General features: G+C 35.6%; 1 protein-coding gene across 2 annotated transcripts in view; it reads right to left on the bottom strand.

The window, feature by feature from the left end:
* The window catches only part of LOC145681029 (kelch-like protein 5), a 589,536-nt gene that overhangs the window by 540,287 nt on the left and 31,102 nt on the right, over nucleotides 1–18,147 (bottom strand). The window contains exon 1 of one of the 2 annotated variants that reach the window (XM_081752334.1): nucleotides 14,477–14,581. The exons of the other annotated variant lie outside the window; for it this stretch is intronic. The gene's annotated coding sequence lies outside the window, so the exon portion shown is untranslated. Of the gene's footprint in view, nucleotides 1–14,476; nucleotides 14,582–18,147 lie in introns of those variants that run through there. 2 annotated transcript variants of the gene reach the window in all.

Here is an 18,147-nt window from a genome sequence, read left to right as displayed (position 1 = left end):
ATTACGATCAAAATTTAATAAACAAAATTTCCTTATCACTAAAAAAAATTTCTTTAGTAATTTTTCAAACTGACAGTAAACAAAATCATAACAAACTGGCAACTGTGACTCATGGTGGCGCAGATAGAGTCGTTATATTTCTTAAGGACAATGCTCTTGTACAGAAGCCTGTAAATAAACAAATATATTTTATAACAGTTTGTCAACTAGTGTCTAAACACTTGGCAGCGCATACGTGAGAGAAGTATCCATCAAAAACCCCGGATGAAGATAAAACTATGCAAGTATGTGATTCAATAACTCTATTTTCTTTAACGATATATATATATATATATATTTCAAATGTAACACTGAAACAATGCATCGTGTGATTTTATTTGGCTTCTGTGATGAAGCACCATCCAATAGGATTATGTACAATTGACAGGCCTTGAAACTTGCTTGCAAGTACTCGCCAGCCAAAAAATCTACTAGTCAGACCATTTTGCAGTCACACTGTTTATACAAATAAACAAAAATCACTTTCCGACACATTAAACATATCAATAATTTTGTTTATTGGCATGTCACTTACAAATAAAAAAAAAAAAAAAAAAAAAAAAGTGTGACGTGGAATAAAACACGTTTTTGATTGATCGGACTTTACTCGCCACTGGCGAGCAGGCAAGTGGATTTTTCAAGCGCTCACTAATTTCATGCACAGCATTAACGTTATTGACAACAGCAGACGTGGGGTGGACAACTTTCACGATATTCATCACAGAAATGTGCGATCATGTTTAAATTCGCAAAACCAATTGTCAAGGGCTTGAAAAATCCACGCGCCTGTTCGCCAGTGGTGAATACTTTTTTACATTTACGAAATAGTCTGGCTAGTAGATTTTTTGGCTGGCTATTACTTGCAAGCAAGATTTTTCAAATCCTGTATATGTATATATATATATATATATATATATGTATATGTATATATATATATATACAGGATTTGAAAAATCTTGCTTGCAAGTAATAGCCAGCCAAAAAATCTACTAGCCAGACTATTTCGTAAATGTAAAAAAGTATTCACCACTGGCGAACAGGCGCGTGGATTTTTCAAGCCCTTGACAATTGGTTTTGCGAATTTAAACATGATCGCACATTTCTGTGATGAATATCGTGAAAGTTGTCCACCCCACGTCTGCTGTTGTCAATAACGTTAATGCTGTGCATGAAATTAGTGAGAGAGATCGGCATGTGACATACCATGAGATTTAGGCATCTTTGGACATTAATATAAAAGCAACACATACCATTACTAAATGTTAATCATGTTTGTGCAACAGAAACTTTCTTTTTTTAAGCATCCTGATACAAAATACGATTTTTTATAGCGGAATGTCATTTTTGCGTATGTAATTATAGAAGGTTGTTCACGATAAAAAATAGTTGACTTTCACTGGGCCTCTCGAACGATGCATATAACGGCTGTTATATTCTAATACATTATTGGCTACACTGGAGCCCGTATCTGAGAAGAGTATCACTTAAACCGTAGAACGATGAAAGTAAAAGTGTCAGCTCTCTGGGTGTTCATTTGTGGATTTTCCGCCGCTCATTATAGCCACCCAGCAATAGTGAAACAGTGCAAAAAAGAGGGTTTAATCGTCAGCAAAGCTGTTGTGGCTCTCATCATGCTTTGCTTTCCCAAACAGGCCCCTGAGGTAAGCGGTTGGCCGAAAACTGTAGACAGCAAGCCTCCAGCCTCAGTACAGTGCACACCATCAGGAGACCAGTGACACAGGACAATCCCTCAACGGAGAGAAGTTTGAACACAATACATGGCATCTCAAATAGCACAGTTTCCAACATCATCCGAAAGAAGCTCGCATTGGAAGCGCGTTACACAGCCTCACGGAGTACTTCATCTAGCAAAGGTTCACAAACGTCAAAAAACTGCAAGGAAAATATTTCGCTGGGAGTGAAAGTGGATGTGTACCCTCAGTGAAGGGTTACTTAGATGAGACCAACAGAGTTTTATCAATTTTGTACCGTCACATAGACCACAAGAGACTTTGCGCTCCAATCCAAGGAAAATATTTCCACGAGATTTCTAGTGGTGGCTCCATATTGCACTCTGGAAACGCTGCCACTCGTCAGAGTGCCTTCCAACACCAAAGTCAACGAAGCTTATTTTCAGGAGAACACCATAGACCCTATGTATGACACACACATCCACTACTATACGGTAACAAGACCACAGCTGTATGGATGAACTTAAACAAGGCCTCAGCCATAAGGCTTAATCATCCCAGGGTTCTATATACTAAAAAGAGAGACGCGATCCCATTTTCTCCATTCCTATGAAATCCTTAGACGCCTCACCAAATGACTACTGTAGGTATGAATTTCTCAAACAAGCACTTGCTCAAGCGTTCCCATACCTTGCGGGGTTTTCGGAAATTTGCCGAAAACGGTATGAGTGAGACGTTTCCCTTTCCGTACTACGCAGGAGCTTGTTACAGTGGAAACTACGCTGCCGAGTGATCGTGTGAACACAATCGGCTAGTAACCAACCACTTCGATTTTTTTTTAAACTGAGAAATAATGTAATGTCAAGATTCAATTTCTTCATTGAACTAGCACTGATTATTCTCCTTTCGTTTTTACTATAATTTATTTATATTTTATATACCCGCTAGAATAAAAGAACTTTTTTCCTAACGAAAATGTTTATTACATATTTAACCGACTTCCAAGAAAAGAAAATCTTCAATTCGACCCTTCATTTATATACATATTGTGGGTATGCTCACGTATAACCGACATAGAAACGCCGATTTTAACGATTCTGTTTTTGTTAACAATGTACTTCTTCGATGGTTCCATATAAATTTCATGAGGATCTAAAGATAGTCTTCGCAGCTAGACTATGAAATTCCTCAACAACTGATAGTATTAATAACGTAATTAACTGTCTTCATAATGAGCATGCATAACTTCAATATAGGTGCATCACTATTTTGTTGACTTATTTTTCGTTTGAAAGAATATGTTTTTGCGGTTGTTTTATATAAATTTTATCAGGATAGTCTTCGAAACTAGATCATGGAACTACTTAACGGCTGACAATGATAATACCGTAATTGACCGATTTCATTGTATGCAATGTCATGTACAACTTCAACACACGTGTACCGATTTTAATTATTCTCTTTCACTTTCAAAGAGTATATTTTCTTGTGTTCTATAATTTTTATCAGGATCTGATGACAATCATTGGAGCTAGATCATAAAACTCCTCCTTGTTTGACTTAGTATACCCTAAAAAGCTAGACAAAGGATACAAGGCTGTTAAAAGACTGGTTAACAGTCTGTGAGGATTATTTGCCAATCGATAGTTGAACAAAATCTTTCTGGTCAAGTCTATAACTAACTTAAATAGTATGAATGCGTTACTGAGGTGGTCTTGAATATGGGTGAACAGCTGGAAGCCTCATCGCATTAACACCTAAAGATCATGTAGTGAATCACTCTCACGTGAGAAATCGCTGCAAATTCACTAGTGACCGCTTGGTGCTGGTACAGGTTTAACAAGATAATCTTTAACCTGCGCTCAGGAAAATGAAATGAAATTTGTAAGTTTTATGTCCCACGGTTATGCCGGTTTGGCTAAACGAGACGGTGATGATGAGAAATGAAAGAAATGGTGGAATGAAGAAAATGGGAGGAAACGGGAGAGCCCCGAGAAAACCCATGCACACGGTGTTTGTCCACCACAAAGTTCACTTGGCGCGAGCTGGGATCGAACCTAGGACCCTATGCACCAGAGCTGAATGCTCTACCACTGAGCCACCGCGGCCCCAATAATCTACGCTCAAGGTAGTTGGAAAGAGAAATGAGAGGAAAAGGAGTGTATAAGGACTACGACAGCCGCTTCAGCAAATGCAGTGATAGTTGTTTTTCAATATGTGTAAGCATGAGGAAAGAATAATGCTACAATTATTCACTTTACATTAACGAAAAATACTCTGATTAAAATTACTCTCGTTTAAAATATATATATATATATATATATATATATATATATATATATATATATATATATATTTGTTCATATACCCGACTATGTTAGAAGAATCCAACAACCTTCAGCAGAGATGTTTTTCCATTTTCCACATTTCCGGCAATATTCTGTTTCTCTCCTTCCTTTTTGTTTGAAGGAGGTGGAGCATAAGGACTGAATCATCAAGGACAAAATTACTCAGTTCTGGGGTATATAAAACGCCCGCACAGTCTCGAATGATCCTTCAATACGGGATTTCCATGTTCTCAAAAAGACTCCCTCCTGTGAACATAAGAATCGTGATGTATTTTTTATGTTCAGTAGTTGACAAGAGAGATTAGTAAATATGGTGAAGCACGTGTATGATTCCGCGGACTTGAAGACTCAAAGGAGAATTATTTTGATTAGTTACCCCAAAGTTTCATCGGCAAAACTCTGAATGTTAGCCACTGGTTAGATATTTCTCGGAGAACACAAACAGGGACTTTGTCTGTTTTAGTATTATTGTTTTATTTAAGCTAAATTGAGACTTTGGGTCATTTTCGCGAAGTGTCTACAGCCGCGGGAGCTTAACACTCCGCCGGTAATCCCTCCATCATTCACTTGGATACCTTGGGTGTAAAAATAAGGACCACTAGTCGATCAAGATGGTAACAGTGGCATTTCGTCAGAGTTCAAAAAAACAGTTGAATCTGATAATGATTTACAGGGCAGTGACAATGAATGGATCACAGAAAGAGAATCCGAAGTCGATTACCCAGAGTATAAAGTAGCAGGAGTGGACACGCGTATGACTGACAAGCAACCTGCCGAATGGGTCCGAAAAGCCCAGGTATTAGTCGATGGATAAGCTGAAAAAAGGAAACGGAATGACGAAGTTTGTGTTTTCAATATAAAGGGTCTTAGCAGCTAGCGTAAGAGAAAATGCCCAGACTAGTGTTGTGAAGGTCTGGAAAAAAATCGGAAATTTTGGGTAAAAAATGGTTTTTTACAGTTTTTTTCCTTGAGCTTGGAAAAAATCGGAAAATTTGGAGAATATTGAAATTTTCGAATATTTTACTACATTTTGCTTTAAAAGTAAAAACTATTTTATATTTACTAGTTTGGAGTTAATATTATTGAGTACTTATGTTTCTTGTATTAGAAAAGGGGAAATTTGTGGCAACAAATGTATGTCCACCACTCATCCAAACTTTTTAAAGTTAGCACCGTGATAGAATCGAGTTATGGCTACAAAAGGAACTAAAATATAATCCTAGTTAGATTAATTAATATGGGCGCATTTAAATTATCTTAAGCAATTTTATGAAGTGCCCGCTTTATGGCAGGGAAGGTTAAAATAACGGGGCCAGAATCATTTTAGTTAATACCAATATGTTAAATATTATATTATGGAGATACGTATCTTTCTTGTACTGTGTAAAATTTCCGGAAGTTTTGAACCCACTAGAAAAAATCTTCTGTTTGGAAATATTGGCAAAAACCAGAAGGTGTATTTTAAAAACTATTTCTTCGCCTGATTCTAATCTTCCTTGCTGTAACGTGTCTTCAGCATATACGGGGGAGGGGGGGGGGGTATTTTAATATTTACACGGAAATATCTCGAAAATAGTTGAAGATAAATGAACCGAAGAAAAGCTCAAATACAAAATACCATGGAGCATATCGAATGGTATTGTCGCAATGCCCCTCAGAGCCTCCTTCATAGGGACCCAGGGTCCAACATGGGGCGAGTGATATCTCGTTCGATAGATGTTTAAAAACTAAAGAGCACTGTGGAAAAAGATTTTTCATATGGGTCACCGTTTTCAAAATGGCCGCCAAGACATGGTGCTTGTATCAGATAAAATGCCTAGTACCATTAATATGAAAAACGGTTGCAGATAAATGAACAGAATAAGAAGTGAAACAGGAAAATGGTATGAAGCACGTCTAGTAGTCGTGGTGACCCGCAGGACTGTCTTTCATGGGAATCCAGGACCAAACTTCAAAAGTTTAAATAGAAACATGGGGCGAGTGGTATCTCGCTCGATAGATTTTAAAAACTAAAAAGCACTGTTGTAAAAGATTTTTCATATCGGTCACCGTTTTAAAAATGGCCACCAAGGCAGGACATGGTGTCTGTATCAGATAAAACGCCCAGTACCACTAATATGAAAACTAATAATTTACATAATCACCATAATAATTAACATAATGTATTATTAAAACATTTGCTTCGCATTTCATTTGCTTCTTTTTTCCCATCAAATCATACTTTGCAATACAAATGGGTGTTACCCTTCAAACCGAATTTCACCTTATTTTTATTAACTACAGTATCAGTCACTTGTACACAACAATGTTTCACACAAACCATATCTATTGCAATTAAAAGTGGGATTCTAATTTGAGATTTTAACATTCATTCCCGTTTCACCCACTTACGGAGGAAAGTCGGAAAGATAATTTCCTAAGAATTAGATTGCATTATGTTACTTTTACTTTAATCATCTTTTTCTCTGTTGCATCATTCTCACGCCGTGGAATGATAAATACTCTCTGTGGTTTCCTATATAAGTTTTATTGTGTTCATTCATCACCAACCGTTTTCATATTACTGGTCTGGATTTTTATCTGATACAGGCACCATGACTTGGCGGCCATTGCAAAAACGGTGACCCATATGAAAATGTACTTGCCACAATGCTGTTTAGAGTTTGAAGATCTATCGAACGAGGTATCACTCGACCCACGTTTCCACTTAAAATTTCAAAGTTGGGCCCTGGGCCCCACGAAAGGCGGCTCTGGGGAACACCGAGACATCATTCAACGTGCCTCATGCTATTTTACTGTTTCACTTTTTTTTTTTTTTTTTTTTTCATTTATCTCCAACCGTTTTCATATTAGTGGTACTGAACGTTTTATCTGATACAGGCACCATGTCTTGGAGGCCATTTTGAAAACGGTCACCGATATGGAAAATCTCTTGCCACGGTGCTCTTTGGTTTTTAACACTTTCAGCCCCAACCCTGTTTGAGTAAATTTCATCCCGGGACCAAACTACAGTTTGCTATGAACACTGTCAGCCAATGTGTATCTATTTGATACACGTGGTCCATCAGTAAACCCTCACTGTGTATCAAAAAGATACACATGGGGCTGAAAGTGTTAAAGATCTGTCGAACAAAATATCACTGGCCCGTGTTTCCATTTAAACTTCTGAAGTTGAGCCCTGGGCCCTCATGAAGGACGGCCCTGAAAGGCATCGCGACAATACCATTCGATATGGTCCACGGCATTTTCTATTTGAGTTATTGTCTGGTTCATTTATCTTCAACCGTTTTCGAGATATTTCAGTGGAAAATTAAAATGGACCAGCCTGTATACAATTTATTTCGCTAACAGGAAAAATAGGTTTTAATTTTACTTTTTAGTTTTCTGATTTCCTGTAAAATTCCTCTTTATTATTTGTATATTTTTCGAACACCTCAAAAAGAGAGAGGATCTTATTTACACATACACACATACACCACACAAGTGCGTAAATTTGAACAGCGAGAAACATTAAAGAATTTAACATGTGAAACTTTTCGTTGTTATTAAAAACTAGCAGCATATCTGTTCTTCGTACGGGAAGAATACGTTTCATTTTGGACATAAAGGGCACCAAAACTGTCACCAATGAACTTAGGGACCCCAAAAACTATGAATTGGATACCAGTATCAGTCATTTTCAATTACTTTTGCATGTCACCCTCCCCTTTTAGGAGTATTAATGGGGGCTAAATTTGTATTTAAAGGGCAACGGAAGTGTCACTGTTCTCCTTAGCAACCCCGAAAACTATGGATTCGACACTAAATATCGGTCATTTTCAATATATATTCCCCCTTTCTTCCTCCAAGTTGCACCGTCAAAGCAAAATGATAAAAACCATCCCGGACCCGAACCTCATCTATGCTGAAAATTTTATCGAGATCGCTCTGGTGGTTCAAGAATTGTTTAAGTTACAAATACAGTCACTTTCATTTATACATATACATATATATATATATATATATATATATATATATATATATATATATATATATATATATATATATATTTGTTGCACTAGAAAAGAGGTGTTTGTTTACATACAAAATTTTGTCCATAAAGTTTATAAAAAGAATTAAATAAGTAATTATATGTTTTAGTTCATGAGTATTAGTGAAATTTGCCTACTGCTCTTTCTTTTAAGAAGTAATTTGATTAAAATTAGCAAAACTCCACCTGATCAAAGAGCATATTATGAATTCAGTTTCATTCAAAAGCCCTATTTGTTGCAACAGAAATACTTCATTATGGTAGATGTGTATGCAACTGCAAAAGTTCTGAAATTAATGCACAACTACGAATAAACGACTAACAGCACATAAAGGAAATGAGTGCAGACTCGTAATTTTCAAGAATAATTACAACAGTTTTATTTTCGATTTTTTTTTTTTTTAATAATAATAATCACAATATTGAAATTTCTTAACTTACGTTTTCCACGTGTTCGAAAAAAAAAAAACTGTTTCATTACTAGTAAAATTAACCTAATTCAAAGATTTTTATTATTTTCCCAAATTTTCCAAATTTTAACAACAGGTTCAAAATTTCCGGAAATTTTACAACACTATCCCATTAGAGCTAGTAAATATGTACTATGAGTACAATCGGAATAAACGTAAACACTGAAGAAGAGAAAAGGATGAAAGAATAGTGCAGGTGTGTAGAACGCGTGAGGCAAAAGGTTGGAAAACAAGACAACATGGTGATTAGGCTAACGTGTAAATTAAAAGCTTTTAGAACAGAGCAATGATATTGAAGCTAGAATTTCGAAATCGCAATAGATTACCGAAGGAGGGTGAGCATAGGCAGAAAGATGCCGGCGTAGGGAACGGAAGACTTTTTTGTCTGCGGTACCAAATATCATTAATTAGAAAGGAGACACATCCCTCAATTTTTGAGATTTAAAGAAAAGAACAGCGCTCTGTATGAATGAACACAAGTGTACCTCAATTAGAGAGGTTGGGAAATGTGAAGAAAAGATTTGCTAAACTCCTCCTAAATAGTAAAAAATAGTACATAGAGACGTTCTTGAAATTCAATAATGTTCTACGGAACATCCCATACTACTCTAGATTTCATTATATGTCATGTTCAATAATAGGAATATGTGAACACTGCTACTTTTAATGGACAATATTTCATATTTCAAGAGTTTAACAATTACAACAAACTGTTAAAATATGGAAAGTGAGAATAACTCCACTGTATTAAACATTTTTTTATTTAAATAATGTTTTAGGTTGGCAAACTACTATATATGTTAAACAATTAAAATGGAAAGTAATCAGCGGAAGCTGTTTAATCCCTCAGTATGTGTTTACAAACGATCACTAGTTCTTTTTGTTTATATCTGAGGTGCTTATACTTTCAGACGAAATTAGCCAAAGTGTTACGAAGCATACGTCAGCTGAAATGGTTACCATCCGCTCCCATAACTAAAATACTGTCATATCATGTCAAGACAACACTGTTTTCTTCTTCCTTTTTTCTAGACGAAAAATAAAGCCCTAGCTATAACGTGAAAATGACGTAATACAGCATTCGAAAGAACATATGATAATGGGATCAGAATATCAGTAGACGGAAGTAAGGAATGTGAAGAAGAAGGTTGTATGTTCGATTCCCGGAGGTGGAATTTTTATGTATTGTCCCGTTGAATGTTCCGTCTAAATCGCATAATACTTACTAAATCCACTTGCATATGACATTTGAATCCGGTTACCTAATTGTGAAATACAGGGCTAGCATAAATGATTCATTCAGTTTGAAAAGGCTATATTTTCGAAAATATTACACGTACACACATGAAAGATATATATGAAAAGAACCACAAACTCACCAAGTTTATACACCCTCTACAAATGTTCAATATGTGCCCCTTTGATGACATTGACACACGTCCAGACGATACTCGAGCTCATTCCATACATTTCGTAGCATAGTCCTGTCAATAGTCTGCACTGCAGCACTGATGCATTCTTTGAGCTCGATTAAGGATTGCGGTAGTAGGGGTATGTAAACAAGGTTCTTAACGCACCCCCACAGGAAGAAGTCGCAGGGCGTTAAATCAGGAGATCTGAGAGGCCGGGAACAAAGCTAGGTCATTCTCACCATTCTCAACAATACGCAAAATCCAGCGATGCGGAAGATCGTCGCTTAGGTAGTCACGAACTGGGGTGTGCCGATCAGGGGGTGCCCCGGTTTTGGCGTGTTGGCCTTGTTTATGTATCCCCACTGCCGCAATCCTTAGTCGAGCTCAAAGAATGCATCAGTGCTGCAGTGCAGATATTTAACAGGACTATGCTACATAACATACGAAATGAGCTTCGAATATTGTCTGGATGTGTATCGTGTCATCAAAGGTCACATATTGAAAATTTGTAAAGGGTGTATAAACTTGGTGAGTTTGTGGTTCTTTTCATATATCTTTTATGTGTGTAATACTTTTGAAAACATAGCCTTTTCAAAACGAATGAATCACATGCTAACCCTGTAAAGAGAGTTGTACACTGCAATGAAATTATACAACAGTGGGAAAAGAGCATTAAAAAAAAAAAAGTATAGAAAAAGAATATATACATCAGGGTGAATAGGAAAGAGGGGAATCAGGAGGCCATAGAGTAGTTTGGAATTTAACGAAGAAAGAAAAAAAAAAAACTACCATTTGGTAAAACGTAGCCCCCCCCCCCAGAACATTCCAACTTCGCTTTTCTTTATCTCCGGTGTACAATATTTAAACTCGAATTCGAATGAAGTGACGTATCATATAATATGATTCACTAGTGCAGGGTTAGTACTGATTTGGAGAAATATAATTCCCTGACTTCTCCCTGATTTTCCCTAGGAAATTACCTGACTTTCATGACAGGTGTCGGATGACGTTGATATATAAATAAGGAATAAATAACGGTAAATATTTATATATGAGAACATTTATTCTATAGAGAGAAATAGTAATCAATTGTTTAAACGTGCATTCCACCTACCTCACATAAGCATTTGAGCAATGTCCCATACTGTGATCATATAATGCTTGTCTAAGCTGAAATTGGAGTACAATTAAGGTTATAAAAAATATATTTTATAAAATTTCCCTGACTTTCCCTGATTTCCTGTCTTTTTTCCTTAGCTTCCCTGACCTGCACCATTTTCCGAGTTTTCCTTGACTTCCTTGACCAGTAGGAACCATGTACAGACTATTAAATACTAATTACTAACTGCACATCCCCATGCAGCGCTCAGCCGCAGGACTCTAACACGGAACGAACAGTGGGATGGTACCTTAATGTAGTCCGAAAGAAAGTAAAATGCTTTACGAATTACGGTTATGCACAAATAACAAGTTCTTCGGAATCCATCCCCGTGAATGATTGCGGTGTCCTTAATCACGAGATGGTACCGTAATGTAGTGAATAAGTATTTCAGGGAAAAGCCTTACGTTTAGATTAGATTACGGCCAGCACTCTACTGAGGACAAGCAACACTCTACTGAGATAGTAGTTTTAGTTAAATAAAATTAATAATATTAATAATAAAATAGTGTTAATAATAGGTAAAAATATTGATAAAAGTTTAATAGAAATAAGATAATATAATTTAGTGCAGTAGAAGATAACAAATGTAAATAGGTATTTCACTTTGCACTAATGTGTGTGTACATACAACGCACAGTATGGGTAGAAAAAGACAATGTATTTATTAACAGACGGATAGATGGGCACTCATTACAAGAAAGGAGAGAAGAGTTACCTAATCTAACGTTGTGGTATATTTGTTACACAATCCAGCGGAAATGATGACGTTAATCTTTGTTTTTACTGACACAGATTAGAACTTCCGTAAAACTACAGTCACTGACCTTGTGATATTTCGTCAGAAACAAAAATAGATTGTTGTCCAAGTAAACAGTGACGCAGCTAGAGCATTCCTAGAGCAGGGCCACTACGAGCAATAAAGATCCAAAGACCCGTTTGTTAGCGGTTACGGGCAAAGACTAATATACAACGTGGAACAAAAGTAGGTATACAGCCCGGAACTGATCAACTCATTGGTTTTTATATAATTTCTTATTGTTATCCATCAGATAGACTTCGTTTCTTTATTATTTATTCTTAAAGCCTTTTTACTTATATCTTAAGCTCGGAACAGCAGTGGCAAATAAACCCATAAAGCTAGAATGTTATATTTGATCAATGCAGGGGTGTATACCTACTTTTGGGCCACCCTGTATTTATGGGTCTCTACTATCCAGTGTTCGAAGTGGGAGAAAAGCAGAGGCGGCATGTTTTATTATGATTCTGACTCAACATACCGGCTATTTAAATACTGTCTTGATTACTGAAAAACCAGAGGCGGTATGGCATACCACCGCATATCGTCTCACTTCGACCACTGCTACTATCCCATTTTACATAAAATACACGTTTCAGTGGATTTTAAATGATAGGAGAGTGAAAAGGTATTGAACAACATACTAAACTTTTTTGTTCCAGTTGTTGTAAATTGTGTTAAGCCGCCGTCATTACTGAAACATGTATTTCGGAAATACGAACAAAATAATAGTTTTTTTAAAAAAAAAAAAAAAAAAAAACTTCAATTGAAGAAAATTCACCCCCCAAGAATAAATTACCCTTCGTAATTTTCCCAGAGAAATAAATGCCTTATGAGTTGTTAATTAAATATTCATTTACTAACAGTAAACAAAATTATTAGAGCCATTCTTGAGAATATCCCATTTTTCGGTCTTTATCCTTTACTAAACTATACTTATTGTTGAAAAAAAAAAAAAAACTCCCTAAGGAATACTATGAAAATCTAACGTTTAAAACTTACGCTAAATCCGTTAAACGATATGGCCTCTAGACGAGCGCGCAGACAATCGTAGTCAACAGACGAATGGACAGACAATGGACAGGAGAAGGAAATGAGCAAGAACAGTGGAATAGAATGTGGTTGGTTTACGAGTGAACCATATTCGAAGTTTGAATACTGAAATTAAGTTATGGTAAAAAAAAAAAAAAAAAATGACATTTTTAGTTGAGAACCGTTCCCCACCATAATGTTTCGTCTCTCAGAGATCTAAAGTTGCAAATTACGTCCCTGAGTTTTATTATGGTGACCATTGATGTAACTAAACTCGAGACCAGTCCGCCTTAGAGAACCTTAAGTAACCCCAATGCTACTGCATGTCACCAATAGACTGGGTGCTGAAAACTGAAAACGAAGAGCGACTTCCGGTCGTAACTACTTTAAACATACAGAATCCGAAATAAAATTATGACAATCATTACAAAATCTTGAGAACTTCGTATTAGGAAACCAACAAACCGGAAACTACATATCCGTTTGTTTAATGAAAAATATTTCCTTGTGCATTTTCTAAGCCTCTAAATATTTTAACATTGTAAAGCTCCAGACAACAAACATAACGGAATCAAAATACTTCTCTTTCGTCAGAACGAAGGCCCTAATGACGGAAGCATATCATCCGTTTTCTCTTAATCAAATGGTAATTCCTAATTAGAAATGTAATATGCATCATACTACAGATTTCATAATCACAAACGTTTTGACAGTTTGACGATAATTATTGCATTCACTGAAAAATCAATGACCGAAAAAAACTTCTATCCATTCTATATAATAATAATAATAATAATAATAATAATAATAATAATAATAATAATAATAATAATAATAATAAAAACAGCTTATGTACATACAGAAGCGGAATCCTGAGAAAGAAATTAATTAATAAAATCAGGACGTCTCCCACGCTCAAAGAAAATACAGAATTAAGGTTGGTGTAAAGGAATAAGTTTTGCCAATAGATGTCACTACGGTCTTCGTATCTCTCATGTTATTTTTTATTATTTTTATTTTATTATTATTATTATTATTATTATTATTATTATTATTATTATTATTATTATTATTATTATTATTATTATTACCTTTTACGAAAATTGACAATTTCTCTTACAAATTTTAACGTACACACTTCAAATTTTTGGAGAGTGAACTTCATAACCTATCGAAGGCAACAATCCGTGCCGATTTCTTATTTAGAAATTTCTTCATTCTTGAAACAGTTATAATGTTAAAGGTTTGGATATCCCTTTCAACAAACAAGCCATTTCAACAATGAAGAAAATTCTAAATAAAAAATCGGTACGGATTGTTGCCTTCGATAGGTTATGAAGTTCCTTCTCTAAAAATTTTAAATCTCTAGGTTGATATTTGTAAGAGAAATAGTGAATTTTCGTGAAAGGTAAAAAATACATGAGAGATATACGAAGACTGTAGTGACATCTATCGGCAAAACTTGTCCCTTTAAACTAACCTTAAGTCATACTGACCTTCGAATCTAGCCTCGACTCCAATGAATATAAATCAAAAGTCGAGACAAACAACAAATCACCTTCAACGAATTCCAGCTTAATTTTGTATAAATTTGGGCGCTGCATTGAATGACGAACAAAACGATAGATGTTTTAATTGTAATGCAACAGAAGTGTACTTACCTAGAAAGAAAAGAAAAAAAGTATTAGCAGAAATCAACCTAGGTAGACAGTTTACTGAATTGTTAACACTGAAACATAACGTTCATCCAACTTCTAAAATTACAGCGGGTAACGTAATGAAATAAAAAAAAGAAAGAAAGAAAGAAAAAAACAATAGTCAATTGAATTGAAGGGATAACGATAATGATAAAAAAAATTATAACAATAAATCTCTCTTTCCTAGAATGGCTTACAGTAATTGCTTACTCTCAAAAATTAAACAATTTGATAACACATTTTAAAATAAAATGAAAAAAATTACGTCTCCTAGTGAATCAAACTCAAACAAACAGAAATAATATATACATCTTAATAATATGAACTAAGTAAATGTAAAATATTGGATGCAAATAATAAAACCAGCCGAGAATGCTCCAAGAACATTACCAGAACGAACTTAAAAAGAATTTATTTTTTTCTTATTAACTTCTACAGGCTTTATACCAATTGTTCTATGTACTTTATTATCATACTCACTAAACAATTCTTGGAATATATCTATCCATTTATAATTTCCTTGAGTACTAAAATTTTTCCAAATGTTTTGTTTAAGAGTTCTGTTACAACGTTTTACGATATATTGTTTTACGAAGACACATGCATAAAATTAAAAAAAAAAATTGCAAATTATCACCTCTCTATGACTTACGGTTCCCGAGATACAGCTCCTTAAATCTGCCGAAATCCGAACTTTTTAGGCCAATATCTCGGGAACGGTGGCCACTAGTTACTATTCGATACCAAAATGTTTACCATCCTTTTAGGTATTGATCAACATCAATATGATCTCTCTATGATTTACGGTTCTCGAGATATGGCTCCTTAAATATAACGAAATCTTCTTTAATATCTCGGGAACGATAAGAGAGACGCGAAAAATTTCATCACTTTCTCAGATAGTTTTTGACGCTCTATCGGATGGAGGGCTCAAAATTGAAAAATTTGCAAATAATAGACACGCACACACATACTGTAGACATAGAGAATTCAGTAATGAACTTTTTAAGTTCGTTGACAAGAAAGGCCCACATTCAATACATATGGTAACATACTAAAATCCAAGCACTGCTTCATTTGTCCTGGTTAAATCTTTTAAACTAACAGTGTGCTTCTAGTACAAGGCCTCGAAGAGAATAACGCAGTGACCTTACATACAATAATCTCTTATTCAAAAAAAGAAAAAGAAAGATAGATAAGAAATGGATTACCATACGCCACTTTAACGTTATTGTTGTGCTGTTTGAAAATTTCTTTTAGATAAATCCACAGGACGATCCTTTGAGAAAGGGACAACGGAAGAAAGTTTACAGTGAAAGATGTTTCGAGCCCTAAGAAAACGAAAGCGACCAGCAACTCTACGTATAACGGATGTATTTATCTTACATTAGTGATAAAAGTGTTTATAAATTGAATGTTAATTTAATTTCCTCCTTCTTTATCTTTCTTTAAAAACAATAGTAGGAAAATAATGAGGAAAACAGGAAAAGACTGATACAATAATAATTCTTTACCATTTTTTAAAAATAAATTTGTAGATTGTCGATTATTTATTAAAACTGTAGGGAGAATATGATCTCATCCTCCACACACCATGAAGAAAAACAAGACCTTTTTTAAATACATATCTCCTAGTATGAAGGAGATTACTTCAATCCTCCGCCCTCACCTAAATCATTTGGATGAATATCAGTCACAGTAGTCATTACACAGAAAAAGAAAAGCACACATACATAGAACGACCAAGCTCGCAATGGCATTCACATATTACTCAAAATTTCATGGTACTATATTCATTGAACACGAACCAACATTAATAAGACAATGACTTTTCTTATCTTTGTGGCCCCGCGTAGCGTAGTCGCTAACGCTCTCGCCTTCGATGCGAGCGGTCCCGGATTCGATTCCCGGTGGGGTCACTTGGTCGAAAAAGTGTAAAACGCTTTTTCAGGAGAGCCACATTGAATGAGGTTTTCCTCGGCTTTCCTCATCCACACCAGGTAAATGCCGGGTTGGAACCTAACTTATAGGTCCCAGGCCGCTTCCTTCCCTTTCCTCGGGTAGTGTGCTCGCCGAGGTACGTCATCCCTCAAAACGTTACGGGCTAAATGGCCTTAGATGCCGACAGCCCAGAAATCTAAATTCTAATCCTAATCCTTTCCTTACCCTTCAGCCCCGGCAACAATATTAGCACCTGAGCTCACATCACATCACCCACACAACCATAGTTAGTTAATATTTGCAAAAAGACACCCATCCAGTCATTCTAGACTGCACCCTTTCCACATGCTGAAAAACGAACTGTGTTTTTCTGTAGACTCTTAAAGTTTCAACGCACGAAATTATCAACTTTCGCTAACATGACATATCATAATAAACGCTACTTTTCCTTGTATACAAGATAAGAGCAATACTATTGTTGTAAAATAAATAAAGAAAGGTTTCGTTCTATACCTAGGTACGTAAGACCTCTGTTTTCTGAGTTCCAAGGTTCAAGCCCTATTTCTGGGCAATATGGCTATGCAGAAATATAGAAATACGAAATAAAAATGTTAACTGTTACATTCATGATATCATGTCTAATTTCGGAATTTTGACATCAATTTTAAAATATTGATATTTTAAATACAGTAAAATCACGTCACACAGCACACACTCTTGATTATACTGTGTACTTTGCATACTACAAGTTGGAACATTTTCATTATTTCTGTTGTTAATAAACTTCGGGTTGATTCATGAAGAAAGAAAATGGTAGTCTTGGTTAGAAGGTAGAATGACAGAAGACTGTATTTGTTTGTGATATAGAAGTACTTATATCTATTCCTTTATTCACAGTTATGTGAAGTGATGTCCTTGGTGAGGTCTAGGAGCCTGGTTCAAACCACCTGTGACCATGGAAACCACAAGTGTTCTTCTGGCAACTAAAGCGTAGCAGAGAGGGTGACCTTGTGTACCAGGGCCCGTAGTGTATCCAGTACCCAGAATCCCGACCAGCTCAGTGTCTACACTGAAACTTTAAGTGAGAGATTTCACAACAATTCAGATTCAACCCAAATTTAGCCACATTCGGCAGAAAGTCTTAACCAATGTCTGATTAAAGCTATCAAAATGTACCCAGTCTACGGACTGTTTGCAGTCCCTAACAAAATTGCTACAGTTTCTAACAATATTCGCTGAAGTAATAGGAACAATGATGCTGCCGCACATACTTATCTAGAGCCTCTTTTTTTTCTTCTTCTTCTTATCTAAAGTTCTTACAATACAAGGCTCTCCCTGTCAGTAAGCGTTCTAAAGAAAAGATCCTCAGAATACTCTTCAAAATACAATCTGAGACATAATCAATTTGTCTCCCATTTTTGTTTCACTCCTGGTCCATATAAAGGTATCAATCACTCTTTTCCTGACTGACAATACCACACAAATGAAAAGCGAACAGAAGAGTACAGAGAAACGGTCAATTCTCGACT

The sequence above is a fragment of the Thermobia domestica genome, chromosome 3 (genome assembly GCF_964235325.1).
Source record: "Thermobia domestica chromosome 3, izTheDome1.hap1.1, whole genome shotgun sequence".
Lineage (NCBI taxonomy): Eukaryota > Metazoa > Arthropoda > Insecta > Zygentoma > Lepismatidae > Thermobia > Thermobia domestica.
This window is presented reverse-complemented; position numbering and strand designations above follow the sequence as displayed.